A 27771-nucleotide genomic window follows, 5' to 3' on the forward strand; every position below is an offset into this window, starting at 1 on the left:
GTTGGCACCGGGGAGGGAGCAGCGAGACCCCAGCTTGCGTTCTGGAGACTGGTGCTGAAACGGCCACATACACAATGCAAACATGGGCCAGGCCCCGAGCCCTCCTTGCAGAAACATGCCTGGGAACACACCCAGCGAGGTGGGCACATGCACACACTGCACCAGTTCCCCTTGCTTGCAACGGGCCGCACAACTCAGGGGTGCTGCTGGAAATGACTCTGCAAGCTGAGACCCCCCCGTCTGACTCAGCTCCATTTTGCATCCAACAGGTCTTCTCTAAAGGCATCTGTAACGCGCCCAAGCCCAAGGGATGAACCTGCAGCTTGAGCAGAGCATTCCTCTCATCCCAACCTACGGCCGTTGAGCCCTCAGGAGAGGAACTGGAAGGGATCCTCTGACTTGGGGACCAGAAAGGACCTCTCAGTGACTATGCCTCAGAGAGCAGTGGGGCCGAGATCAGCCTCGGCTCCCCACATTGCCCCAGGTCTGCAACTCAGAGAGCAGTGGGCCACGGACCAGCCAGCAGCTCCCTCACACCACACCGGGGCTGCACCTCAGAGAGCAACAGGGCCCCAACCCCGAGCCAGCAGCTTCCCCCACCGCCCCAAGGCTGCACCTCAGAGAGCAGCTGGGCCCGGATCAGCCAGCAGTTCCCCACACATACCCTAGGGTTGCACCTCAGAGAGCAGGAGGGCCCAGACCAGCCAGAGGCTCCCCCCAGAGCCCCAGGTCTGCACCTCAGAGAGCAGCGGGGCTTGGACCAGCCAGCAGCTACCCCCAGCCCCGGGTCTGTACCTCAGAAAACAGCGGGCCCAGACGAGCCAGAGGCTCCCCCAACCGCCCCAGGTCTGCAGCAGTGCCTTTGGATGCAGAGGAGAACCCAGCCATGGCAACACTTTCTGCTGACGGGGCTGCTTTATTTATCAAGTGCAAATTACCTCACAGGAACAATGCAGAGTTTGTGTTCTGCCAGAACACTGCCTTGGCATGTCTCTCCTCATCCCAGGCTCTCCCATACAGCCAGCACACAGGAAAAGACACGCACCACCCAGCAAAGGGCCTCGGCAGCTCTCACAGCTGGCAGGGGCCGCACAGAACGGGGACAGGTTCATAGACACACCGAGCCAGAATGCAGGAAACCTGAGCACTGGAGAGTTCTCGGTCTCTCCCTTCAAAGAGAATTTTCAAAAAAGGAGCCTGCTTAGTGCGTCCAAAAGGCCAAGTGTGCCCAGGAGACACGCCCAACACGTGGCCCCGAGGAGCACAAACCCTAATGTGCATCCGAACGAGAATCAAACTACGTGGGTGGGCTGCAGGGGAAACCCAAGAGTGAGAGCGGGCAGGAAATTAAACAGATGCTTCCAGGAACGTCATACAGCAGCATCGACAACAACAGAGAGTAACGCCAGCCTCTGTCTAGAGGGCAGTAAGAGCATACAGGGTGACTACAGTTTCCAGCATGCATCATCCTGCTTTCTCCCATGCTGCTCCTCAAACAGAGGACAAGCTCCCTGCAGACATCCACAAAGCCACATCGCGTCCTCCAAATTGCCTCTTAACATTCAGCTCTGCCACAGCGCCTGCATAACACTCAACAATGAGCAAGTGTGCTGTGATGGCTCCTTATCACACTAACCAGAATCAGTCACCTTTGATGGCTTGTCTGGCTGTTGTACCGACCTGCCGTCTCATCTTATCCTTCCCATATACACTCTTTGGGGCAGAGGCTCTCTCTTCATTATATGTTTGTACAGCGCTCACAGCACAGTGGAACAAGGTCTAGTAGGCACGCTTCAATACAAATAATATACAACACATAAAATGGAAGGCAATTTTGTACCAGAAAGAAATCAGGGGACCTGAGGGAATGCAGGGACATGTACCAGACACAAGTTCGGGGCTGCAGGGACAGACTGATGCAGAACGAACAACAAAGCTATGTGCTACTCATCTAAATCCTGATTGGGGGAGGGAGGAGAGACATGATAACTATCTGTAAGCATGAAGGAGGATGAAGAATTATTTAGGGTGGTTCATGATGGGATAACTGGAGCCCGTTTAAATAGAAGAATGTGTAAATGTGTTCAACAGATGTGTCACATGGATGCAGCTAAAGGGTATTACTAAGGACATGATTCTGTCATGGAGGTAATGGATTCCGTGACGTCTTCCGGGGCAGGGCTGGAGCAGCAGTCAGCCCCGGGGCTGCTGAAGCAGCGGCCAAAGCGCTGAAGTGGTTGGGTCAGCCCTCCTGGGGCTGGAGCAGCTGCAGGAGGTCAACCCCTTGCAGCGCTCTGACTGTTAGTCTCCTCCCACCCCAGGGTATTTTTAGTGAAAGTCAGGGACAGGCCATGGGCTTCCATGAATGTGTGTTTATTGCCTGTGACCTCTCCCTGACTTTTAGTAAAAATACCTGTGACAGAATCTTTACCTTAAAGCGGGGGGACCAAACTATAGCCCGCGGGCTGGATCCAGCCTGTCAGGGCTTTCAATCCTGAACATCCACTGAATGCATCTCCACTGAATGCATCCGATGAAGTGAGCTGTAGCTCATGAAAGCCCTTATGCTCAAATAAATTGGTTAGTCTCTAAGGTGCCACAAGTACTCCTTTTCTTTTTGCGAATACAGACTAACAGGGCTGTTACTCTGAAACCTTCCAAACTCAATTACTTAGGAGACAAGAGGTCTTTGTTAAGGATTCAACACCCCCATCCCTTCAACTAAGGGCTAAGAAGGTTCCCAAGGCACATCTCTGGGTCATCCAAAGCATCCTGCAACATAGGTTGTGGAAGTCTGGATTTGTCATTACTAGGAGTGGCAAGTCAAATAATTTGACCAATCAAATAATGTCAATTGACGACCTATTACTTGACCAGGGTCAAATACCGTCAAATATTCCAGCAAGAATGTCCTGATGTTGGCGGCAGCCTACTTGTTTGATTGCATGATGGTGCCACCCCTTTTTTAGGGCTTCACTTCACTTTGTTTTGCATTTTTCTGAGTTAAAATAACTCAGGCTGTGTCTGCACCAGCACTTTTGTCAGTAAAACTTATGACGCTCATGGGTGTGAAAAAACACCCCAGAGCGACCTAAGTTACGCCGTCAGAAGGGCCAGTGTGGACAGTGCTATGTCAGCAGGAGACGCTCTGTGCTGACAGGAGAGAGTTCTCCTGTCGATGTAATTAAATCACTCCCAACGAGCAGCGGGAGCGATGTCAGTGGGAAAAGCTCTCCTGACAGCACAGCACTTATATTCGTGTAACTTATGTCGCTCAGAGGGCTGTTTTTTCTTTTCCTCTTTGGCCTCTCTCTTTTTTGTTACTGTTGTTACTGTTCCAATAAATTAATCTTTAAAATATTTGACTGTTTTTGACATTATTTGACCAATATTTGACTGGTCAACTGACCACTAATTTTTGGACTAGTCAAATGCCCAACCCTCATTTACTAAAATTTCTGTATCAGAGGAAAAAATGTAACCTCTACAACATTCCAGGCCCCTGCATTCACCATAAAGCAGCTAAAAAGGGGCACTAACCAAATCGTCCTTTCCTTTGCAGGTGGCCTTTAAAATTGAGCTAGAAAGCAATGGGAAAAATACTGAAGAGAACAGTCCCTCTATAGCCTACAGGAAGGGGACGGGACCAGAGATGTCCCAACAGGATAGTGCTTTTGTACCTCATGTGACCACACTGCTCCCACAGCTCTATAACACATTTATCAAACATTTCTGTACTAACATGTAGCAAAGTAAAAAGTCAGTGAGACAAACTCACAGCAAATGTGATACAATGTATAGCAATATAATCCACAAAGAGAACGGAACAGCACCATAAAAATACGAACCAATGCAGAACACCGGACATTCTGAATACTGAAAGACAATACATTTAAAACTGGTAGAAGGAAATATTTTTCTACAACTTATAATTAGCCGGTGAAACTCCTTGCCACAAGATACCAACCACTGAGGTCAGGATCTTAGTGAGAGTCAGAAAAAGATGAGACATTTATAACGAGAATATGAATGTACACGGGTACATTAGAAAGGCTAAAATTAGAAGAGGGTATACTAAACTTTCCTGCTTCAGAACATAAGCCAGCCAGTTAAAAGATGGGCACTAGAGAGAAACTTCCCCCATGGGCATATGATTCCATAACAGGCCCGTATGGGGTTTCTTGCACTTTCCTCTGAAGCAGCTGGCGCTGGTTGTGGTCAGAAGCTATGACAGGAAGTATCTGGAGTGCACTGGGCTGGAGGTTATAGGTTCCGTTCCTGCAACATACAAGAGGTCAGGCTAGGTCCAGTGTTTCTCAATCTTTTTGATACCAGTGACCGGCTTGCTGCCTTCCTAACCTGTGTCAGGGAGATCTCCGGGACCGGCGCCAGTCCACAGACCGGTCATTGAGAAACACTGGACTAGATGATCTAGTGGTCCCTTCTGGCCTTAAATTCTCTGACTCTAGTTCCTGGCTCTGCCACCAACTCTCTGTCAGGCTTTGGGTAGGTCCCTTCCACTCGCTGTGCCTCAGGTCCCCATCTGTAAAATGCAGATAACAACTCCTCTCCCTACCTCAGCAGGGGGAAGAGGCACAGATGTGAGCCATATAAATGCCCAGATAGATGGACCACTGCTCTGATACAGTATGGCAATTCCTCTGTTGCTATGTATCAAACAATGTCAGTAATAATAGAACACAGTATCCATGTGTGATGGGGTGTACCCTGGAGAGGAAGGGGTTTGGGAACTGTGTTTCAATGCACCTGCAAAGCTTGGATTGGCTGAGGAGCTCAGTGGCAGGCAGACAGTGCAGGTGAGCTGACCTACACTCTGAACTCCTGGGAAGAAATTCCACAGGAGCTCTTGCTGTCTGAGGCCTGGCAATAGCAGAACAACAGAAAACGCAGCAATGGCTGAAGTGTTAAATGTCTTTTTTGTTTCAGCTTTCACCAAAAAGGTCAGCAGAGACTGGATGACTAACACAGTGAACATCAGTGCCAATGGGGCAGGATCGGAGTCTAAAATAGGGAAAGAACAAGTTAAGAATTGCTTAGACAGGTTAGATGTCTTCAAGTCAGCAGGGCCTGATGAAACGCATCCTACAATATTTAAGGAACCGGCTGAAGAGATCTCTCAGCCATTGGTGATTATCTCAGAGAAATTCATGGAGGACAGGAGAGATCTCAGAGGTCTGGAAAAGGGAAAACATAGTGCCTATCTGTAAAAGGGGGAGTAAGGACAACCCAGGGAATTACGATCCAGTTAGCTCAACTTCAGTACACGGAAAGATAATGGAGCAAATAATCAAACAATCAATTTGTAAGGACCTAGAAGTCTTGTGGATGGGGGGACGCAACAGATGTGATATATCTCGACTTTAGTAGGGCTTTTGATACGGTCTCAAATGATCTTCTCATAAGCAAACTGGGTAAATATAGCATAGAAGAACTTCCTATAAGGTGGGTGCACAAGTGGTTGGAAAAACACACTCAGAGAGTAACTAGTTATCAACAGGTTTCAGAGTAGCAGCTGTGTTAGTCTGTATTCGCAAAAAGAAAAGGAGTAGTTGTGGCACCTTAGAGACTAACCAATCTATTTGAGCATAAGCTTTCGTGAGCTACAGCTCACTTCATCAGATGCATTCAGTGTAAAATACAAACTGTAACGAGAGTGATCACTTAAGGTGTGTTATTACCAGCAGGAGAGCGGGGGGGGAGGAGGGGGGGCGCAACGACGACCTTTTGTAGTGATAATCAAGGTGGGCCATTTCCAGCAGTTGACAAGAACATCTGAGGAACAGTGGGGGGTGGAGAGGGAAAATAAACATGGGGAAATAGTTTTACTTTGTGTAATGACCCATCCACTCCCAGACTCTATTCAAGCCTAAGTTAATTGTACCTAGTTTGCATATTGGTTGAGGGGCTGTCTGTAGGCAAGGACTGGCCTGTCTCCCAAGATCTGTGAGAGTGATGGGTCGTCCTTCAGGATAGGTTGTAGATCCTTGATGATGCGTTGGAGAGGTTTTAGTCGGGGGCTGAAGGTGATGGCTAGAGGCGTTCTGTTATTTTCTTTGTTGGGCCTGTCCTGTAGTAGGTGACTTCTGGCTACTCTTCTGGCTCTGTCAATCTGTTTCTTCACTTCACCAGGTGGGTATTGTAGTTGTAAGAATGCTTGATAGAGATTTTGTAGGTGTTTGTCTCTGTCTGAGGGGTTGGAGCAGTTGTATCATAGAGCTTGGCTGTAGACAATGGATCATGTGGTGTGGTCTGGGTGAAAGCTGGAGGCATGTAGGTAGGAATAGCTATCAGTAGGTTTCCAGTATAGGGTGATGGTTATGTGACCATCGCTTATTAGCGCCATAGTGTCCAGGAAGTGGATCTCTTGTGTGGACTGGTCCAGGCTGAGGTTGATGATGGGATGGAAATTGTTGAAATCATGGTGGAATTCCTCAAGGGCTTCTTTTCCATGGGTCCAGATGATGAAGATGTCATAAATATAGTGCTAAGTAGAGTAGGGGCATTAGGGGACAAGAGCTGAGGAAGCGTTGTTCTAAGTCAGCCATAAAAATGTTGGCATCCTGTAGGGCCATGCGGGTACCCATAGCAGTGCCGCTGATTTGAAGGTATATATTGTCCACCAATGTGAAACAGTTATGGGTGAGGACAAAGTCACAAAGTTCAGCCATCAGGTTTGCTGTGACATTATCGGGGATACTGTTCCTGACGGCCTGTAGTCCATCTTTGTGGTGAAATGTTATCAATAGTTCACAGTCAAGCTAGAAGAGAATATCAAGTGGGGTCCGGCAAGGATCTATCCTCAGGCCGGTTCTATTCAATATCTTCATAAATATTTTGTATAATGGAATAGAGAGTACACTTATATAGTTTGTGGACAATACCAAGCTGGGAGGGGTTACAAGTACTTTGGAGGACAGAATTAGAATTACAAATACAAAATGGGAAATGACTGCCTAGGAAGGAGTACTGCAGAAAAGGATCTGGGAGTTATAGCAGATTGCAAACTGAATATGATTCAACAATGTAAGAAACCAGCATTCTGGGATGTACTATCAGGAGTGTAGTACACTAGATACCACAAGTAATTTTTTTGCTCTGCTCAGCACTGATAAGGTTTCACCTGGAGCAGTGCGCCCAGTGCTGAGCGCCACACCTCAGGAAAGATGTGGACAAATTGAAAAAAGTCCGGAGGGGAGAATAAAAATTATTACAGTTCTAGGAATCATGTCCTACAAGGAAAAATTGAAAAAACAGCGTTTGTTTAGTTTGGAGAAGAGAAGACTGAATGGGGAACATGGTAAGTGTCTCCAAGAATATACAATGTCCATACAACGAGGAGTGTGATAAATTATTCTCCTTAACCACTGAGGATAGGAGAAAAAGTAATGGGACTTAATTTGCAGTAAGGGAGATTTAGGTTGAACATTTGAAAAAACTTCCTGTCAGGGTAGTTAAGCACTGGAACAAATTACCTAGGGAGGTTGTGGAATCTCTGTCATTGGAAGCTTTTAAGAACAGGTTAGACAAGCACCTGTCACTAATGGTCTCTAGATAATATTGATCCAGGGGACTGGATCATGAGATCTACTGAGGTTCCTTCCAGTCCCACATTTCTATGATAGTGACCTGACCAAGCCTACAAAGAAGGGACCTGTGACTCTTTGAAGGTCAGAGACTTGATTTGTGTGTTTAGATATTTATTTTACCCTGTGGAAAGAGAGGGGAGTGGTAGGAAGTGATCCAAGAAGGCAGCCACATAGCCACCTAGGGTGCAGGACTCAGCTGGGCTCTGGATTGGAGCTTAGTGTAGAGGATGGTCCGGGCTCCCCTACCAACCCCTCAAGAGGGATAACTATGGAAGTTTATCCCTTGGGGGAACCTAGATGGGGAAAGACTATGAAGATACAAGGGTCCAGGACCATGAGACCCCCAACCCAAGGGGGAAGCCCTGAATACCTTGCTTAATCCTAAAGACCTCCCCATTACTGGACTCTGCTACCCCAAAAGGAGTGGACTTGAAAATGTGACCTGTCTGGAGGGCTGAGTCACTGAAAGGACAGACCACCACGCGGCAGAGCTGTGCTATGAAAGGGGAATGCCTGGAAGAAAGTCAACTTGCACTCCTCTGCTCAACCTCCAAGTGGCACTGGGGGCGAGTGTTGCTCTGCACATCATGTCTGATCCACTAACATGTATTTATCCAAACAAGATCTTTAAAGAGAGCACCCACAATTGAAGGAAGCATGAAACAACTGCCAAAGCTGCCAATAAAATCCCAGCCATCTCATGTCTCTCTCAGCTGTGTGAGGAAAGAGGGGTGTTCTCACCCAGCTGCTAAGGAACCCAAAAAAATGGTTAAAGTAACAGCTCCTTGGGAAGAGCAAGGCCAGAATTTCAGGGGAATGGTAAAATGTGACAAACTAATAATGTGAGAAGTCTAAGGGAGCTGGGGGGAAGTCCATATTTTCAATTAAGTGACAATTTGGTCTCACCACAGTTCAAACTCTCATCTGCTAACAATTTTCTTTTGGGTTACAGGAGCCATTGAATGGGGGAGTTGTGAGCCCAAAAACTGCTCCCAGGATTTCTGGAGAATCTGAGCAAAGATTGTGCACATCACTAGGCAGCACCAAGCCCTTCCTGCTCTTATTCCCATTTACATCAGATATCTCACTGGGGCTTCCAGAAGTAATGCTATTTCTTTGCACACAAAGGTTTGCAGCATTGCAAACTACACCCTTGCAAGCACCATGAAACTTCAGGTCTCAGCATTTGAGAAAAGCTGTCCCTTTTCTGGAATGCGCTGGGACTCTTCCCTGAACACAGGAGTGTGTGTTGTGTCTTTCTCTGTGGGCTCAGTCAATGTGCTAATCTGTTTGAAGGGAGCAAACCAACCTGTGAAGTTTACTTGTTCCCGGGGTGAAAGTAACTTAAAGGACTTAGGGTTCTACCGGAAGAGGCGGGGCCTTTACATCCCCAGGGCCTTTAAATCAAGATTTAAAGGGCCCGGGGCTGGGACTATGGTAGCAGCAGCTGGGAGCCCCAGGCCCTTTAAATCACCCTGGAGCTGCCAGCTGCAGAAGCGGCTGGGAGCCCCAGGGCTCAGAGGCAATTTAAAGGGCCCGGGGCTCCAGCTGCCACTACCGCAGCGGAGCCCCAGGCCCTTTGAATAACCATCAGAGCCCCAGGGACTCCCGGCTGCCTCTGCTACCCCGGGGCCCCACGCTCTGGCGGAGCTTTAAAGGGCCCAGGGCTCTGCTGCAGTAGTGGCAGCTGGGAGCCCCTGGCTCTTTAAATCACTGCTGGAGCCCCCGGCTGCCACTACCCTGGGGCTCCAGCAGCAGGGCTCGGCTGTCGATTTAAAGGGCTCCGGAGGGTAGCAGCAGTGGGAGCCCCGGGCCCTTTAAATCACCACCCAAGCCCCCTGCTGGAGCCCCGGGGTAGCAGTGGCAGCTGGGGGGCTCGGACAGCGATTTAAAGGGCCCAGGGCTCTGGCCGCCGTTACTGCCCTGGGACCTTTAAATAGCCACCAGAGCCCTGACACCAGCTACCCCAGGGCTCCGGCAGGCTCCAGGGACAATTTAAAGGACACGCGGCAGTAGCTGCGGCAGGAGCCACCCAGGCCGCTTCCCCAGGGCTCTGGCAGCAGGGCTCTGGCGACAATTTAAAGGGCTTGGGGCTCCAGCCACTGCTGGGATCCCCAGGCCCTTTAAATTGCCACCTGGGGAAGCCGATCTGCCCTGCTGTGACGCACAGGCTCTTGCCAGTAGGCCGCACCGGAGCAACCCGGCTTACTTTCACCTCTGTTTCTTCCATAACAAGACTCAGATGTATTATTAATTTTTCCAGGACCTTGGCCTTGTCTCGCCCCAGGAGTGCCTGCTTGCTGACCACCTGCTGCAAACTCACATCTAGAAGAACTGGACCTCAAGAGGTCATCTAGTACAGTCCCCTGCACTCAAGGCAGGACTAAGTATTATCTAGACCATCCCTGACAGGTGTTTGTCTAACCTGCTCTTAAATATCCCCAATGATGGAGATTCCACCACCTCCCTAGGCAATTTATTCCAGTGCTTAACCACCTTGACAGTTAGGAATTTTTTCCTAATGTCCAACCTAAATCGTCCTTGCTGCAATTTAAGGAGGTTAACAAGAACAATTTTTCTCCCTCCTCCTTATAACCTTTTATGTACTTGAAAACTGTTACCATGTCCCCCCTCAGTGTTCTCCTCTCCAGACTAAACAAACCCATTTTTTTCAATCTTCCCTCATAGGTCATGTTTTCTAGACCTTTAATAATTTTTGTTGCTCTTCTCTGGACTTTCTCCAATCTGTCCACATCTTTCCTAAAACATGGCGCCCAGAACTGGACACAATACTCAAACTGAGGCCTAATCAGCACGGTGTAGAGGAGAAGAATTACTTTTTGTGTCTTGCTTACAAGACTCCGGCTAATACATCTCAAAATGATGCTTGCTTTTTTTGCAACAGCATTATACTGTTGACTCATATTTAGCTTGTGATCCACTATGACCCCCAGATCTCTTTCCGCAGTACTCCTTCCTAGGCAGTTATTTCCCATTTTGTGTGTGTGCAACTGATTGTTCCTTCCTAAGTGGAATACTTGGCATTTGTCCTTATTGAATTTCATCCTATTTACCTCAGACCATTTCTCCAGTTTGTCCAGATCATTTTGAATTTTAATCATATCCTCCAATGCACTTGCAACCCCTCCCAGCTTGGTATCATCCACAAGCTTTATAAATGTACTCTCTATGCCATTATCTAAATCACTGATGAAGATACTGAACAGAACCAGACCCAGAACCAATCCCTGCGGGACCCCACTAGTTATGCCCTTCCAGCATCACTGTGAACCACTGATAACTACTCTCTGGGAACGATTTTCCAACCAGTCATGCACACACCTTATAGTAGCTCCATCTAGGTTGCATTTTCGTAGTTTGTTTATGAGAAGGTCATGCGAGACAGTATCAGAAGCTTTACTAAAGTCAAGGTATACCACATCTACTGCTTCCCCCCATCCACAGGGCTTGTTACCCTGTCAAAGAAAGCTATCAGGTTAGTTTGACGTGATTTGTTCTTGACAAATCCATGCTCACTATTATTTATCACCTTATTATCTTCTAGACATTTCCAAATTGATTGCTTAATTATTTGCTCCATTATCTTTCCGGGTACAAAAGTTAAGCTGACTGGTCTGTAATTCCCCGGTTTGCCTTATTTCCCCTTTTATAGATGGGCACTATATTTGCCCTTTTCCAGTCTTCTGGAACCTCTCCCATCTTCCATGACTTTTCAAAGATAATTGCTAAGGGCTCAGATATCTCCTCAGTCAGCTCCTTGAGTATTCTAGGATGCATTTCATCAGGCCCTAGTGATTTAAAGACATCTAACTTATCTCAGTAATTTTTGACTTGTTCTTTCCCTATTTTAGACTCTGATCCTACCTCATTTTCACTGGCACTCATTATTTTAGACATCCAATTGCCACCAACCTTCTTGGTCAAAACCAAAACAAATAAGTCATTAAACACCTCTGCCATTTCCACATTTCCTGTTATTGTCTTTCCTCCCTCGTTGAGTAACAGGCCTCCTCTGTCCTTGGTCTTCCTCTTGCTTCTAATGTATTTGTAGAATGTTTTCTTGTTTCCTTTTATGTCCCTAGCTAGTTTGATCTTGTTTTGTGCCTTGGCTTTTCTAATTTTGTCCCTACATACTTGTGTTATTTGTTTATATTCATCCTTTGTAATTTGACCAAGTTTCCACTTTTTGTAAGACTCTTTTTTGAGTTTTAGACCATTCAAGATCTCCTGGTTAAGCCAGGGTGGTCTCTTGCCATACTTCCTGTCTTTCCTACACAGTGGGATAGTTTGCTCTTGTGTCCTTTATAATGTCTCTTTGGAAAACTGCCAACTGTGCTCACTTGTTTTTCCCCTTAGTCTTGATTCCCATGGGATTTTACCTACCAAGTCCCTGAGTTTGCTAAAGTCTGCCTTCTTGAAATCCATTGTCTTTATTGTGCTGTTCTCCCTCCTACCATTTCCACTTAGCCAGTCAGTCCCCAGTCCGTAGCAGGGCATGGGATTCTTTCGTCCTAAGTGCAGGGCTCTGCACTTGTCCTTGTTGAACCTCATCAGATTTCTTTTGGCCCAATCCTCCAATTTATCTAGGTCACTCTGGACCCTATCCCTACCCTCCAGCATATCTACCTCTCCCCCCAGCTTAGTGTCATCCGCGAACTTGGTGAGAGTGCAATCCATCCCATCATCCAGATCATTAATGAAGATGTTACAGAATCTAAACCTCTGGATTTAAAGGTGAAAACAAAACTCCCCCAAGCTTCCGCCCAAGAGCCTCCTCTTTGTGCCCGACACAGCAGCCCGAAAAGCAAATTCTAGGGAGAGCTGCACTCCGCCTGATATCTGCAATGAGTCACTATCCCTGACTTCTGGCCAAGCACTATTTCCCTCTCACCTCAGAACTGGGTAATCCCTTCAAGGCAGTGCAGGAGAGGAAGGGAAGGCCCAGGACTGAACAAACATGAAGACTTCACCCTAGCAGAGGTCAGGGCTGAAACAGAGCACAGAATTCCTGACTCAGCTCAGCAGCAGCAAGATACCCCTCCCAGGCAGGCTTGGGGCCCCCTGTACGAATATGAGGAGAAAGCTAGGCAATTACCTGACCCTGTCAAGGCACTCCTCACCCCCACTCCCGGAACCGGAGCAGGTGACACATGTCAATACCTAACTGCATCTCAGTTCCTAGATTAGCTACTTCCCCAGAGCCCTACTGAAGAAATCCCAGCTCCATGCTGCAGCACGCTGAGGAATCTGCAGCCTGGCAGAGCCAGACCGGTATCCTACAACAAATCCGTCTGTCCTTTCAGCGAGACCAGCCAGTGCAGGATAAGAAAGTAGAGACTTGAAGCAAAGCACAGCAGCTTTTAACCTGGTTACAATGTTGTTTGGTGCCATCTGTCCAGACTGGACCAAACCAGGTTATACAGCGGAAAGGGGTAGTGGAGACTTTGTCACGTTTCTGCCGCACAGCGACTCATAGATTTCAGATCCATTTCCCACATCCCTCAGCCTCTCTCTTTGCATCTGAAATGAGGCCAGACAAGAAATTTTCATTAATGGATTCACCATTTTTGGGGAAAGGCAAGGGAGAAGATGAGTGTTAGACCCTTACTCAAAGAAGCCACCACTCAGAGGGAGGGTGACCTGAAAGAGGATGATGAAATGAGTTTGTGCCCTTTTTAGCCTCTTTAGGATGGATGTAGATAAAATTAATGGAGTTTTTTGTACATTGGAAATATGGATTTTGTTTACCCTGTTTTTGCTGGAAGACTAACACACTCACAGACACATGGGGCCCCAGTACTTAAGAGACAAGGCAGCTATGTAAAGGGATCACTGGAGGTTGATAGGGTATTAGAGCCCCTGCAATATGAATTACAGTTGCAAGAGCATTTCTAATTCTAATTGCTTGACTTTTCATTTAGATTTTGGATGGAGTCCATTGGGAAGCAGCATGGTCCAGTGGATGGGGCACTGGAATGAGAGTCAAGAGAATTGGCTTCTATTTCTAGCTCTGCTATGTGATCTGGGACATTTCCAATCCTTCTGTCAGCGTTGTCTATTGAGACTGTCATCTCTTTGGGGCAAGGATTGTCTCTTACTCAGTTTGTAAACTCCTAGCTCACTGGGGGCCTGCTTTTGGCTGGGCTGCTAGGTGGTACTGGAATACAAGTAATTATAGCAAAAAGCTTTTATAATTTTGCCCAAATACATTTTCAAGTGACACAATCACTGGAAATGTAGGAAACAACTAGTTAAGGCAACATTAACTTCCAAGCCAAGCATAAGGCAGCAAGTGTACTCACACACATCATCTTCATTACAAAGTCCCTTCACAGAGCCACCCACAGTGTACACATCCCACTCACACGCTGAACTCTGAGCTCCACATAATGAGGTCACACAGCCATGCTGCCCACACCAGTTCTCCACCCCTCTTGCTCAGCCAGACTCACTAGTTTCATGCCCCGCCACATCTCCCCACTCCCTTAACCCCTGCCAAAGTTTTAAACAACTTCGTTTTACCAATGTCCATTTTTATTAATATTTAACTATTAAAAATAAACGTTAAGTCCAGTGAATGGAGGATCACAGAGGCATGTGGGGAGAGCAGCTGTAGCCAGGAACTAGGGAAGTCATGTCCACGCACAGAAGTTGCAGTGGGGGAGGTTTAGATTGGATATTAGGAAAAACTTTTTCACTAAGAGGGTGGTGAAACACTGGAATGCGTTACCTAGGGAGGTGGTAGAATCTCCTTCCTTAGAGGTTTTTAAGGTCAGGCTTGACAAAGCCCTGGCTGGGATGATTTAACTGGGAATTGGTCCTGCTTTGAGCAGGGGGTTGGACTAGATGACCTTCTGGGGTCCCTTCCAACCCTGATATTCTATGATTCTATGATTCTAAGTAGCTAACAGGCCTGGGCAGTTCCTCTGGCTTTTCTTTGGTGATATTCATTCAGTTATAACAAACAGAACTGTGCTGCCCACAGCAAATCTTGATGGTTTGTATAACAATCACTTTCTGTTACTTCCCTCCCCTGGCTTTGGTCTATCTCTAAACTTTGAGCTTCTCAGGGCAGGGACTCTCCTTCCTTCTTGAATATCTGGAAAGCACATGGCACATCGGGGTGCTCTCACAAAAAAATACCTGTACCTAACAGGGAATAACACCTTGTAGGTTAAACATAATTGCACAGTTTAAACAGTGGCCTCTCTCAGAGACATGTGAGGGAGAAAGACACATGCATGAAAATTTGCAATTTGTGGGGACCCTGGTATTTTAATTGGGGGTGGTGAATTGAGGCTGTTGGGGAAAAATCTTAGAGAAAGGTAGTTCTAAGTGCTTCCTCTGCAAGAGTGAGCAAATATTTTACCATAACAATATTATAGAAAGTCCAACTATCCCTGAAGAGCATGTGCTAGATCTGGAGACTCAATTCAATCATTAACATGTGAGAGATACAGAGGGATCTCAGCCAAACTTCAGAGAGAAATCTTCACCCACCCTTTGCTACAGAGCTGTGACCGACACTTCCACAAAATAAACTACCCCCAGCTGCCCTTCAGCAGGATGGTTAATACTACTTGTTTCAACAGGAACCTGCAAAGGAAAAAAACTGAGCTTGTGCCATTTCTTCCCTTTTATGATAGACGTAGGATCCCGAAAAGGTTCTGTAAAAATAAATACAATAAAATTCTGCTTGTTTTTCCAGTACTTAAGTACTGTCAAGGCTGGAGGATTCTGTGGTGACAGGGTAGCTTGCATACATGATGACCTCACAAAACAACACAGAAAACCTGTGCTGAAAGAGAAGATTTCTAGTCTAGGGGTTTTTTGTTGTTTTTGTTAGTTTTATTAGCACAAAGAGCTCAACAAAATACCTCTGAGGCCTCCCACTGATCCTCCAACAAAGCCATATTTCTTTATAGTCATAATATTTTTCAGGTTAAAAAAAGCTGGAAACGAATAAATGAGAATAAAACGCCTTTGGGCTGCCCTCTCCGTCACACAAGAGTCCAAGCCCAATCCTTTCAAATCCCTTTGCAGGCCACCTGTAATTAAACTGCAAACAGGCTCCTTTTGTAAACTATTTCAGAAGCAGGTTTATAAAAGAGATTTGAATTTGGTGACAAAAAGATCTTGGAAGGTTACAAGGCGCACTGGAGACAAAAACTGAGACAACTGCAGCTGCTGTCATTGGCAGAACAGGGGGTGTGGGAAGCAGACACCAGCCAGCTCAGAGATGTAGGCAGTTTCTGCACTCAAAGTGCAGACGAGAAGTTGAAATGTGACACACAGCACAATGGGAAGCAGGGAAGTGAGTAAGGAGGAGTAGATGGGGTGAGATTGTGCCGTATGGTACAAAGTGACTGTATTTGGGAGAGTTGTGTAGGGCAGACACTCTCTCTCCTATCTTTGTCAGAGGTAAAGACAGAGACTGTAACAGAAGCCAAGGAGAGAGAGGCAGTGGCAAGTGGGGGGCAGGAGAGTGGTTCTTTTCAGCAGAAATTTGAAAGCCATGGAAACATGGCAAACCTCACATGACAGACATAAGTCACTTTGCTTAATGAATGACTGGAAGGCACAAAGATGCTACAGAGATGAGGACAGGATAGGAACTAGAACTAGAAAAGAGTAGAGCGAGGCAGCTCTACCTGTCAGGAGCTGCAGAGGAGAAGGTGCTTGCACAAGGAGAGGCTAGACCAAGTGAAGGATAACACATCAGCTTTGGCATCACTCTGTCAGACATCCTGTAGCAGGGAGAGGAGGTGCAGGAGGTGCCTGCTTCCATTGCTCTGATTGCGGATGTCATAAGGCACCCCCCTCAGGAGCTGATCAAGGTGGCACCTTTTGCCGCTCAGCTCATATCATCTATAAAGTAAGCTGCCTCTGTCCCTCACTATGCCTGAACCCAGGCTTTTCTAAAAAACAAAGGAGATTTAGTAGAATGAGAACATTAGCCAAGATACACCCATGGGGTGAAGCCTGCACCTGGTCTCTCAACTGGAGGGGGTCTGCCCATCTGTACCCCACTCCTCAACACCAACAAGGCCTCAGCGCCCCAGTAGTATGCACACAGCACCAACCCTACCTTTGAACTCTGAGGCCTCAGGCTTAGTGTTTCTGCTTGGTAGAGAGGGCAGGCCCAAATTACTGACAAGCAAAATAACATTGTTCAATGTTTGTATCACAGCAGCACCCAGAGGCCCCAACATCTGCCCCTGGGTTTATACAGTTAGGAGCCGCTGTGCTGCCCTCCTGTCTCTCCCTGGAGTTATTTTCTCTCATAAGCTATTAGGTCAATACCAAGTGCCACAAAATACAGGTCCCTCCTGCTGGTTTACCCCAGAACAGCCCCCTGGCCATTGGAACTCAGATCACATGGGTATGTCCACACAGCCCTGTAGCTCACGAAAGCTCATGCTCAAATAAATTGGTTAGTCTCTAAGGTGCCACAAGTCCTCCTTTTCTTAGGGCACTAAAAACAGCTGTACAGACTGAGCCCACCCCCTTTCTTAGGCTACATTTGCACAGCTAGCCTGAGCCTGGCTCCACGCTTGCTGCCACTCGCTGTGTGGACATGTCCCCAGAGGATCGAAATCCCTAGGCCAGATGGCCCTCTGTCAAGAGTGCTCTATACAGGAATTATAAAGGCAGTGCTCTGCAGCATTAATGGCTTTACCTGACAGCTGGGCCACATGCCCATAGTGTTTACAAGGCAGCGTTTATGCTGCAGATGGAGTAACAGTGACAATACTGCCTAAAGCAGCAGTCCCAGGCTTGGACATTGCTCAACCCAGTCTCCTTAAATGTGGGCACAACTGAGGTCATTTATACATGTATGTCTCTGGGCAGCAAATTGTGGGCACAGAGAGGCCAGATTTTAAAATCAGGCCTATATCGTTAGCCCTACAAATGGAGTGTTCCTCTCGGTGTCCTGCCTGTTCGACAGCTTTACTACTTCTGACACCATCACCACATCGACGATGTTCCCCAGACCATCAGAATTTACTCTGCCAGACCTACCAGTAGCAACGGGCAGATCTGGCACAGTGCATCATTAAATCAGAGCTTCCATGTACCTGTAATCCCAATTCCAGTCTTCCTAACAAACTAAGGTGGGTATTAACTGTGCAGTTAGCATGCCAGGCCCTCTGGGAGCAGTAGCCATGAGACACTTGGAGGGTGACATCCTGGCCCCACTAAAATCAATGGGAATTTTGCCATTAATTTCAACAGAGCCAGGATTTCACCCACAAACTGCAGCTGTGTGACTCACACCGTCATACTAAACCCCCAAGCATAATCTCTGCATGCCTCAGCTTCACCCACCTTTGCTGCTGGACCCATATCACAGATGTAATAGTGATTACATAAGAGCTCAGTAATAGCGATCACAGTGTAATTAAATGTAACATCCTTGTATGGAGGGATAACACCAAAACCCACACCACGGTAAATTTCACTTTAAAAAGGGGAACTACACAAAACTGAGGAGGCTTGTTAGATGGAAATTAAAAAGAGTTGTGACATGGGTTAAATGCCAGCAAGCATAGGGACTATTTAAAAACATCATAACAGAGGCTCAGACTAAATGTATACCCCAAATCAGAAAAACAATGAGAGGACCAAAAGAACACCACCATGGCTAGAAAGCAGAACAATGGAGGCTGTCAACAGCAAAAAGGCATCCTTTAAAATTTGGAAGTCAAATCCTAGTGAGTATAATAGGAAGGTGCACAAACTCTGGCGGGTTAAGTGTAAAAGTGTAATAAGGCAGGCAAAGAAAGAATTTGAGAAGCAACATGGTAAAGTTGCAAAAATTAACAGTAAGAATTTTTTAAGTACATGAGAAGCAGGAAATCTGTCAAACAGACATTAGGGCAACTAGACCAAGATGCTAAAGGATCACTCAAGGAAGACAAGGTCATTGCAGAGAAGCCAAATGAATTCTTTGCATTGGTCTTCACGGCAGAGGATGTGGAGAAGATACATACATCAGAGCTATTCTTTTTGGGTGACAGATCTGAAGTACTGTTCCAAACTGATACATCAACAGAAGATGTTTTAGAACAAATTGATAAATTAAACACTAATATATCACCAGGACCAGATGGTAGTCACCCAAGAGTTCTGAAGGAACTCAAATATGAAATTGCAGATCTATTATCTCTAGTATGTAACCTATCACTGAAACAAGTCGTTGTACCAGATAACTGGAAGGTAACTAACGTAACACTGATTTTTTTTTAAAAGGGCTCCAGAGGCGACCCTGGCAATTACAGGATGCAAACCTAACTTTAGTACCAGGCAAATTGGTAGAAACTACAGTACAGTACAGAATTATCAACATATAGATCGGGGAGGGCAAACTACAGATGCAGCCTGTCAGGGCTTTCAATCCAACCCGCGAATTACAAATTACAAATTAAAGAATTACAAAGGGATCTCACAAAACTGGGTGACTGAGCAACAAAATGATAGATGAAATACCACATTGATAAGTGCAAAGTAATGCACATTGGAAAAATGAATACCTACTACACATATATAATGATGGGGTCTAAATTAGCTGTTACCACTCAAGTAAGAGTCTTGGAGTCACTGTGGATAGTTCTCTGAAAACTTCAGCTCAATGAGCAGCAGCAGTCAAAAAGGTTAACAGAAGGTTGGGAACTATTAAGAAAGGTATATGTGGAAGAAAACGTAAAGTCAAATGAAGTAAAAACCTTAAATGAACGAAACTGTACCACAGAATCTCTATTGTTAACTCCTGGAAATGTGCTGGAAATGGCCCACCTTGATTATCACTTCAAAAGGTTTTCTCTCCCCCCCACCCCACTCTCCTGCTGGTAATAGCTCCTCTTAAGTGATCACTCTCCTTACAATGTGTATTTTTTCATGGTCTGTGTGTATATAAATCTCCTCACTGTATTTTCCACTTTATGCATCGGACGAAGTGAGCTGTAGCTCACAAAAGCTTATGCTCAAATAAACTGGTTAGTCTCTAAGGTGCCACAAGTTCTCTTTTTCTTTTTGCGAATACAGACTTTCTTTTTAGGTGACAAATCTGAGCAACTGTCCCAGATTCAGGTGCCTTTAGAGGAGGTTTTTGAACAAACTGATAAACAGTAATAAGTCATCAGGACCAGATGGCATTCACCAGAGAATTCTGAAGGAACTCAGATGTGAAATTGCAGAACTACTAACTGTGGTATAAAGAACAGGAGGACTTGTGGCACCTTAGAGACTAACCCATTTATTTGAGCATAAGCTTTCGTGAGCTACAGCTCACCTCATCGGATGCATTCCGATGAAGTGAGCTGTAGCTCACGAAAGCTCATGCTCAAAGAAATTGGTTAGTCTCTAAGGTGCCACAAGTCCTCCTGTTCTTTTTGCGGATACAGACTAACACGGCTGCTACTCTGATACTGTGGTATGTAACCTATCATTTAAATCTGCTTCTGTGCCAGATGACTGGCGGATAGCTAATGTGACGCCAATATTTAAAAAGGGCTCCAGTGATAATCCTGGCAATTACAGGCCGGTAAGCCTAACTTCAGTACTGAGCAAACTGGTTGAAACTGTAGTAAAGAAAAGAATTGTTTGACACATACATGAACACCATATGTTGGGGAAGAGTCAACATGGGTTTTGTAAAGGGAAATCATGCCTCACCAATCTATTAGAATTCTTTGAGGGGGTCAACAAGCATGTGGACAAGGGGAATCCAGTGGATATAGTGTACTTAGATTTTTAGAAAGACTTTGACAAGGTCCCTCACCAAAGGCTCTTAAGCAAAGTAAGCAAACATGGGATAAGAAGGAAGGTCCTCTGAGGGATCACTGACTGGTTAAAAGATAGGAAACAAAGGGTAAGAATAAATGGTCAGTTTTCAGAAAGGAGAGAGGTAAATAGTGGTGACCCCCAGGGGTCTGTACTGGGACCAGTACTGTTCAACATATTCATAAATGACCTGGAAAAAGGGATAAACAGTGAGATAGTATAATTTGCAGATGATACAAAACTACTCAAGATAGTTAAGTCCAAAGCAGACTGGGAAGAGTTACAAAGGGATCTCAAAAACTGGGTGACCTGGCAACAAAATGGCAAATGAAATTCAGTGTTGATAAATGCAAAGTAATGCATGTGGGAAAACATAATCCCAAGTATACAAATAAAATGATGGGGTCTAAATTAGCTGTTACCACTCAAGAAAGAGATGTTGGAGTCACTGTGGATAGTTCTCTGAAAACATCCACTCACTGTGCAGCAGCCGCCAAAAAAGGGAACAGAATGCAGGGAATCATTAAGAAAGGGATAGATAATGAGACAGAAAATATCATGTTGCCTCTATATAAATCCATGGTATGCCCACACCTTGAATACTGCATGAAGATCTGGTCACACCGATCTCAAAAAAAAGAATTGGAAAAGCCTCTGTTTTGGGGTTCAGGGGGCAAGGGGGTCTGGGCAGGAGGTGGTGGGAGGGATGAGGGGGATTCAGGAGGCCAGGGGGTCGGGGCAGGGGGTGGTGGGAGGGATAAGGGGGTCGGCGGGAATGGGGTGCAATAGGGGGCCATGGGGGGTTCAGGGGGTCGGGGCAGGGAGGGGGTCGGCAGGAGTGTGGCACAATGGAGGGGCCGGGGGGGTTCAGGAGGTCAGGGCAGGAGGGGTCGGCGGGAGTGGGGGGCAATAGGGGGCCAAGGGGGGTTCGGAGGTCAGGGCAGGGAGGGGTCGGAGGGAGTGGGGGGCAATAGGGGGGCCAAGGGGGGTTCAGGGGGTCGGGGCAGGGAGGGGTCGGAGGGAGTGGGGGGGCAATAGGGGACCAAGGGGGGTTCAGGGGGTCAGTGCAGGGAGGGGTCGGCGGGAGTGGGGCGCAATGGGGGGGGTTCAGGGGGGCCGGAGGGGTCGGCGGGGGTGGGGGGCCAGGGGGGGTTCAGGGGGTCGGGGCAGGGAGGGGTCGGCGGGGGTGGGGGGCCAGGGGGGGTTCAGGGGGTCGGAGGGGTCGGCGGGGGTGGGGGGCCAGGGGGGTTCAGGGGGTCGGGGCAGGGAGGGGTCGGCGGGAGTGGGGCGCAATGGGAGGGCTGGGGCGGTTCAGGGGGCCGGAGCGGCGGTTCAGGGGGTCGGGGCAGGGAGGGGTCGGCGGGGGTGGGGGGCCGGAGGGACGGTTCAGGGGGTCGGGGCAGGGAGGGGTCAGCGGGAGTGGGGCGCAATGGGGGGGTTCAGAGGGCCGGAGGGGTCGGCGGGCGTGGGGGGCCGGGGGGGTTCAGGGGGTCGGGCAGGGAGGGGTCGGCGGGGGTGGGGGGCCAGGAGGGGTTCGGGGGGTCGGGGCAGGGAGGGGTCGGCGGGAGTGGGGGGCCAGGGGGGGTTCGGGGGGTCGGGGCAGGGAGGGGTCGGCGGGGGTGGGGCGCCAGGGGGGGGTCCAGGGGGTCGGGGCAGGGAGGGGTCGGCGGGGGTGGGGGGCCAGGGGGGGTTCAGGGGGTCGGGGCAGGGAGGGGTCGGCGGGAGTGGGGGGCAATAGGGGACCAAGGGGGGTTCAGGGGGTCAGTGCAGGGAGGGGTCGGCGGGGAGTGGGGGGCAATGAGGGGCTGGGGGGGGTTCAGGGGGCTGGAGGGGTCGGCGGGGGTGGGGGGGCCAGGGGCGGTTCAGGGGGTCGGGGCAGGGAGGGGTCGGCGGGAGTGGGGCGCAATGGGGGGGCTGGGGGGTTCAGGGGGCCGGAGGGGCAGTTCAGGGGGTCGGGGCAGGGAGGGGTCGGCGGGAGTGGGGCGCCGGGGGGTTCAGGGGGTGGGGGGCCGGGGGGGCTCAGGGGGTCGGGGCAGGGAGGGGTCGGCGGGGGTCGGGGGCCAGGGGGGGTTCAGGGGGTCGGGGCAGGGAGGGGTCGGCGGGGGTGGGGCGCCAGGGGGGGTTCAGGGGGTCGGGGCAGGGAGGGGTCGGCGGGGGTGGGGCGCCAGTGGGGGGTTCAGGGGGTCGGGGCAGGGAGGGGTCGGCGGGAGTGGGGGGCAATGAGGGGCTGGGGGGGGTTCAGGGGGCTGGAGGGGTCGGCGGGGGGTGGGGGGCCAGGGGCGGTTCAGGGGGTCGGGGCAGGGAGGGGTCGGCGGGAGTGGGGCGCAATGGGGGGGCTGGGGGGTTCAGGGGGCCGGAGGGGCAGTTCAGGGGGTCGGGGCAGGGAGGGGTCGGCGGGAGTGGGGCGCCGGGGGGGTTCAGGGGGTGGGGGGCCGGGGGGGTTCAGGGGGTCGGGGCAGGGAGGGGTCGGCGGGGGTGGGGGGCCAGGGGGGGTTCAGGGGGTCGGGGCAGGGAGGGGTCGGCGGGGGTGGGGCGCCAGGGGGGGTTCAGGGGGTCGGGGCAGGGAGGGGTCGGCGGGGGTGGGGCGCCAGGGGGGGTTCAGGGGGTCGGGGCAGGGAGGGTCGGCGGGGGTGGGGGGCCGGGGGGGTTCAGGGGGTCGGGGCAGGGAGGGGTCGGCGGGGGGGTGGGGGGCCAGGGGGGTTCAGGGGGTGGGGGGCCGGGGGGGCTCAGGGGGTCGGGGCAGGGAGGGGTCGGCGGGGGTGGGGGGCCGGGGGGGTTCAGGGGGTCGGGGCAGGGAGGGGTCGGCGGGGGTGGGGGGCCAGGGCAGGGAGGGGTCGGCGGGGTGGGGGGCCAGGGGGGCTCAGGGGGTCGGGGCAGGGAGGGGTCGGCGGGGGTGGGGCGCCAGGGGGGGTTCAGGGGGTCGGGGCAGGGAGGGGTCGGCGGGGGTGGGGGCCCGGGGGGTTCAGGGGTCGGGGCAGGGAGGGGTCGGCGGGGGTGGGGCGCCAGGGGGGGTTCAGGGGGTCGGGGCAGGGAGGGGTCGGCGGCCGGGGGGGTTCAGGGGGGTCGGGGCAGGGAGGGGTCGGCGGGGATGGGGGGCCAGGGGGGTTCAGGGGGTGGGGGGCCGGGGGGGCTCAGGGGGTCGGGGCAGGGAGGGTCGGCGGGGGTGGGGGCCAGGGGGGGTTCAGGGGGTCGGGGCAGGGAGGGGGTCGGCGGGGGTGGGGGGCCGGGGGGGTTCAGGGGGTCGGGGCAGGGAGGGGTCGGCGGGGGTGGGGGGCCAGGGGGGGGTTCAGGGGGTCGGGGCAGGAGGGGTTCAGGGGGTGGGGGGCCGGGGGGGTTCAGGGGGTCGGGGCAGGGAGGGGTCGGCGGGGGTGGGAGGCCGGGGGGGTTCAGGGGGTCGGGGCAGGGAGGGGTCGGCGGGGTGGGGGGCCAGGCAGGGAGGGGTCGGCGGGGGTGGGGGGCCGGGGGGGGTTCAGGGGGTCGGGGCAGGGAGGGGTCGGCGGGGGTGGGGCGCCGGGGGGGGTTCAGGGGGTCGGGGCAGGGAGGGGTCGGCGGGGGGGTGGGGGGCCAGGGCAGGGAGGGGTCGGCGGGGGTGGGGGGCCGGGGGGGTTCAGGGGGTCGGGGCAGGGAAGGGGTCGGCGGGGGTGGGGGGCCGGGGGGTTCAGGGGGTCAGGCAGGGAGGGGTCGGCGGGGGTGGGGGGCCAGGGGGGTTCAGGGGGTGGGGCGCCGGGGGGGTTCAGGGGGTGGGGCGCCAGGGGGGGCTCAGGGGGTCGGGGCAGGGAGGGGTCGGCGGGGTGGGGGGCCGGGGGGGCTCAGGGGGTCGGGGCAGGGAGGGGTCGGCGGGGGTGGGGCGCCGGGGGTGGGGGGCCAGGGCAGGGAGGGGTCGGCGGGGGTGGGGGGCCCAGGGGGGTTCAGGGGGTGGTGGGCCGGGGGGGCTCAGAGGGTCGGGGCAGGGAGGGGTCGGCGGGGGGTGGGGGGCCGGGGGGGCTCAGGGGGTCGGGCAGGGAGGGGTCGGCGGGGGTGGGGGGGCCGGGGGGGCTCAGGGGGTCGGGGCAGGGAGGGGTCGGCGGGGGTGGGGCGCCAGGGGGGGTTCAGGGGGTGGGGCGCCAGGGGGGGTTCAGGGGGTCGGGGCAGGGAGGGGTCGGCGGGGGTGGGGGGCCGGGGGGGCTCAGGGGTCGGGGCAGGGAGGGGTCGGCGGGGGTGGGGGGCCGGGGGGGTTCAGGGGGTCGGGGCAGGGAGGGGTCGGCGGGGGGTGGGGCGCCGGGGGGGCTCAGGGGGTCGGGGCAGGGAGGGGTCGGCGGGGGTGGGGGGCCGGAGGGGTTCAGGGGGTCGGGGCAGGAGGGGTCGGCGGGGGTGGGGGGCCAGGGGGGTTCAGGGGGTGGGGCGCCAGGGGGGGTTCAGGGGGGTGGGGCGCCAGGGGGGGCTCAGGGGGTCGGGGCAGGGAGGGGTCGGCGGGGGTGGGGGCCGGGGGGGCTCAGGGGGTCGGGGCAGGGAGGGGTCGGCGGGGGTGGGGGGCCGGGGGGGCTCAGGGGGTCGGGGCAGGGAGGGGTCGGCGGGGGTGGGGCGCCAGGGGGGGTTCAGGGGGTCGGGGCAGGGAGGGGTCGGCGGGGGTGGGGGGCCGGGGGGGTTCAGGGGGTGGGGGGCCGGGGGGCTCAGGGGGTCGGGGCAGGGAGGGGTCGGCGGGGGTGGGGCGCCAGGGGGGGTTCAGGGGGTCGGGGCAGGGAGGGGTTCAGGGGGTGGGGCGCCAGGGGGGGTTCAGGGGGTCAGGGCAGGGAGGGGTTGGTGGGGGTGGGGGGCCAGGGTGGTTCAGGGGGTGGGGGGCCAGGGGGGCTCAGGGGTCGGGGCAGGGAGGGGTCGGCGGGGGTGGGGCGCCAGGGGGGGTTCAGGGGGTCGGGGCAGGGAGGGGTCGGCGGGGGTGGGGGCCCGGGGGGGTTCAGGGGGTCGGGGCAGGGAGGGTCGGCGGGGGGTGGGGCGCCAGGGGGGGTTCAGGGGGTCGGGGCAGGGAGGGGTCGGCGGCCGGGGGGGTTCAGGGGGTCGGGGCAGGGAGGGGTCGGCGGGGGATGGGGGGCCAGGGGGGGTTCAGGGGGTGGGGGGCCGGGGGGCTCAGGGGGGTCGGGGCAGGGAGGGGTCGGCGGGGGTGGGGGGCCAGGGGGGGTTCAGGGGGTCGGGGCAGGGAGGGGTCGGCGGGGGTGGGGGGCCGGGGGGGTTCAGGGGGTCGGGGCAGGGAGGGGTCGGCGGGGGTGGGGGGCCAGGGCAGGGAGGGGTCGGCGGGGGGTGGGGGGCCAGGGGGGTTCAGGGGGTCGGGGCAGGGAGGGGTCGGCGGGGGTGGGGCGCCGGGGGGGCCTCAGGGGGTCGGGGCAGGGAGGGGTCGGCGGGGGTGGGGGGCCGGGGGGGTTCAGGGGGTCAGGGCAGGGAGGGGTCGGCGGGGGTGGGGGGCCAGGGGGGTTCAGGGGGTGGGGCGCCGGGGGGTTCAGGGGGTGGGGCGCCAGGGGGGGCTCAGGGGGTCGGGGCAGGGAGGGGTCGGCGGGGGTGGGGGGCCGGGGGGGCTCAGGGGGTCGGGGCAGGGAGGGGTCGGCGGGGGTGGGGCGCCGGGGGTGGGGGGCAGGGCAGGGAGGGGAGGGGGGGTCGGGCGGTGGGGCCAGGGGGGTTCAGGGGGTGGTGGGCGGGGGGGCTCAGGGGGTCGGGGCAGGGAGGGGTCGGCGGGGGTGGGGGGCCGGGGGGGCTCAGGGGGTCGGGGCAGGGAGGGGTCGGCGGGGTGGGGGGCTGGGGGGGCTCAGGGGGTCGGGGCAGGGAGGGGTCGGCGGGGGTGGGGGGCCGGGGGCTCAGGGGGTCGGGGCAGGGAGGGGTCGGCGGGGGTGGGGCGCCGGGGTGGGGCTGGGGGGCCAGGGCAGGGAGGGTCGGCGGGGGTGGGGGGCCAGGGGGGTTCAGGGGGGTGGTGCGGCCGGGGGGGCTCAGGGGGTCGGGGCAGGGAGGGGTCGGCGGGGGTGGGGGGCCGGGGGCCGGGCTCAGGGGGTCGGGGCAGGGAGGGGTCGGCGGGGGGTGGGGGGCCGGGGGGGCTCAGGGGGTCGGGGCAGGGAGGGGTCGGCGGCGGGGTGGGGGGCCGGGGGGGCTCAGGGGGTCGGGGCAGGGAGGGGTCGGCGGGGGTGGGGCGCCAGGGGGGTTCAGGGGGTGGGGCGCCAGGGGGGGTTCAGGGGGTCGGGGCAGGAGGGGTCGGCGGGGGTGGGGGGCCGGGGGGGCTCAGGGGGTCGGGGCAGGGAGGGGTCGGCGGGGGTGGGGGGCCAGGGCAGGGAGGGGTCGGCGGGGGTGGGGGGCCGGGGGGTTCAGGGGGTCGGGGCAGGGAGGGGTCGGCGGGGGTGGGGCGCCGGGGGGGCTCAGGGGGTCGGGGCAGGGAGGGGTCGGCGGGGGTGGGGGGCCGGGGGGGTTCAGGGGGTCGGGGCAGGGAGGGGTCGGCGGGGGTGGAGGCGCCGGGGGGCTCAGGGGGTCGGGGCAGGGAGGGGTCGGGCGGGGGTGGGCGCCGGGGGGGTTCAGGGGGTCGGGGCAGGGAGGGGTCGGCGGGGGTGGGGCGCCGGGGGGGTTCAGGGGGTCGGGGCAGGGAGGGGTCGGCGGGGGTGGGGGGCCGGGGGGGTTCAGGGGGTCGGGGCAGGGAGGGGTCGGCGGGGGTGGGGCGCGGGGGGGTCAGGGGGGTCGGGGCAGGGAGGGGTCGGCGGGGGGTGGGGCGCCGGGGGGGGTTCAGGGGGTCGGGGCAGGGAGGGGTCGGCGGGGGTGGGGCGCCGGGGGGGTCAGGGGGTCGGGGCAGGGAGGGGTCGGCGGGGGTGGGGCGCCGGGGGGGCTCAGGGGGTCGGGGCAGGGAGGGGTCGGCGGGGGTGGGGGGCCGGAGGGGTTCAGGGGGTCGGGGCAGGGAGGGGTCGGCGGGGGTGGGGCGCCGGGGGTGGGGGGCCAGGGCAGGGAGGGGTCGGCGGGGGTGGGGGGCCAGGGGGGTCTCGGGGGGCGCCAGGGGGGTCTCTGGGCGCTCGCCCCGCGGGAAGCGGCTCCCGGCCCCGGCCCCGGCTCCTACCTGCTCCCGCGCGGCCGCTCCAGCCCCTGCGCGTCCCGCCGCCGCGGCCCGGCCCGGCCCGGCCGAGTCCCCGCCCCGCCCGGGCACCGAGACTCGGGGCGGCGCCGCTCGGAGCCGGGGGGGTCGGGCCGGGCCGGGCCCTTCTAGCCGCCCACGCCCGGCCCGGCGGCCCCCGCGACTCCGGGCCCGACCGGGGAAGGACACGGGGACAGGGCCCCCCCCCCCACTGAGACAGGGCCCCCCACGGGGACAGGGCCCCCCCCCCCACTGAGACAGGGCCCCCCCACGGGGACAGGGCCCCCCCCCCCC

At 54.8% G+C, this 27771-nt stretch overlaps 1 protein-coding gene across 5 annotated transcripts in view; it reads right to left on the reverse strand.

The window, feature by feature from the left end:
- The window catches only part of DNMBP (dynamin binding protein), an 88726-nt gene extending 61183 nt beyond the window's left edge, over positions 1-27543 (reverse strand). For 4 of the 5 annotated variants that reach the window (XM_078853912.1, XM_078853910.1, XM_078853911.1 and 1 more), the window contains exon 1: positions 27463-27543. The gene's annotated coding sequence lies outside the window, so the exon portion shown is untranslated. Of the gene's footprint in view, positions 1-1636; positions 1660-27462 lie in introns of those variants that run through there. The other variant, XM_073354680.2, reaches the window with a different exon arrangement.
- Between the last annotated feature and the right edge of the window lie 228 nt (positions 27544-27771).

This window comes from Lepidochelys kempii, chromosome 7 (genome assembly GCF_965140285.1).
Source record: "Lepidochelys kempii isolate rLepKem1 chromosome 7, rLepKem1.hap1, whole genome shotgun sequence".
In the NCBI taxonomy this organism is placed as follows: domain Eukaryota; kingdom Metazoa; phylum Chordata; order Testudines; family Cheloniidae; genus Lepidochelys; species Lepidochelys kempii.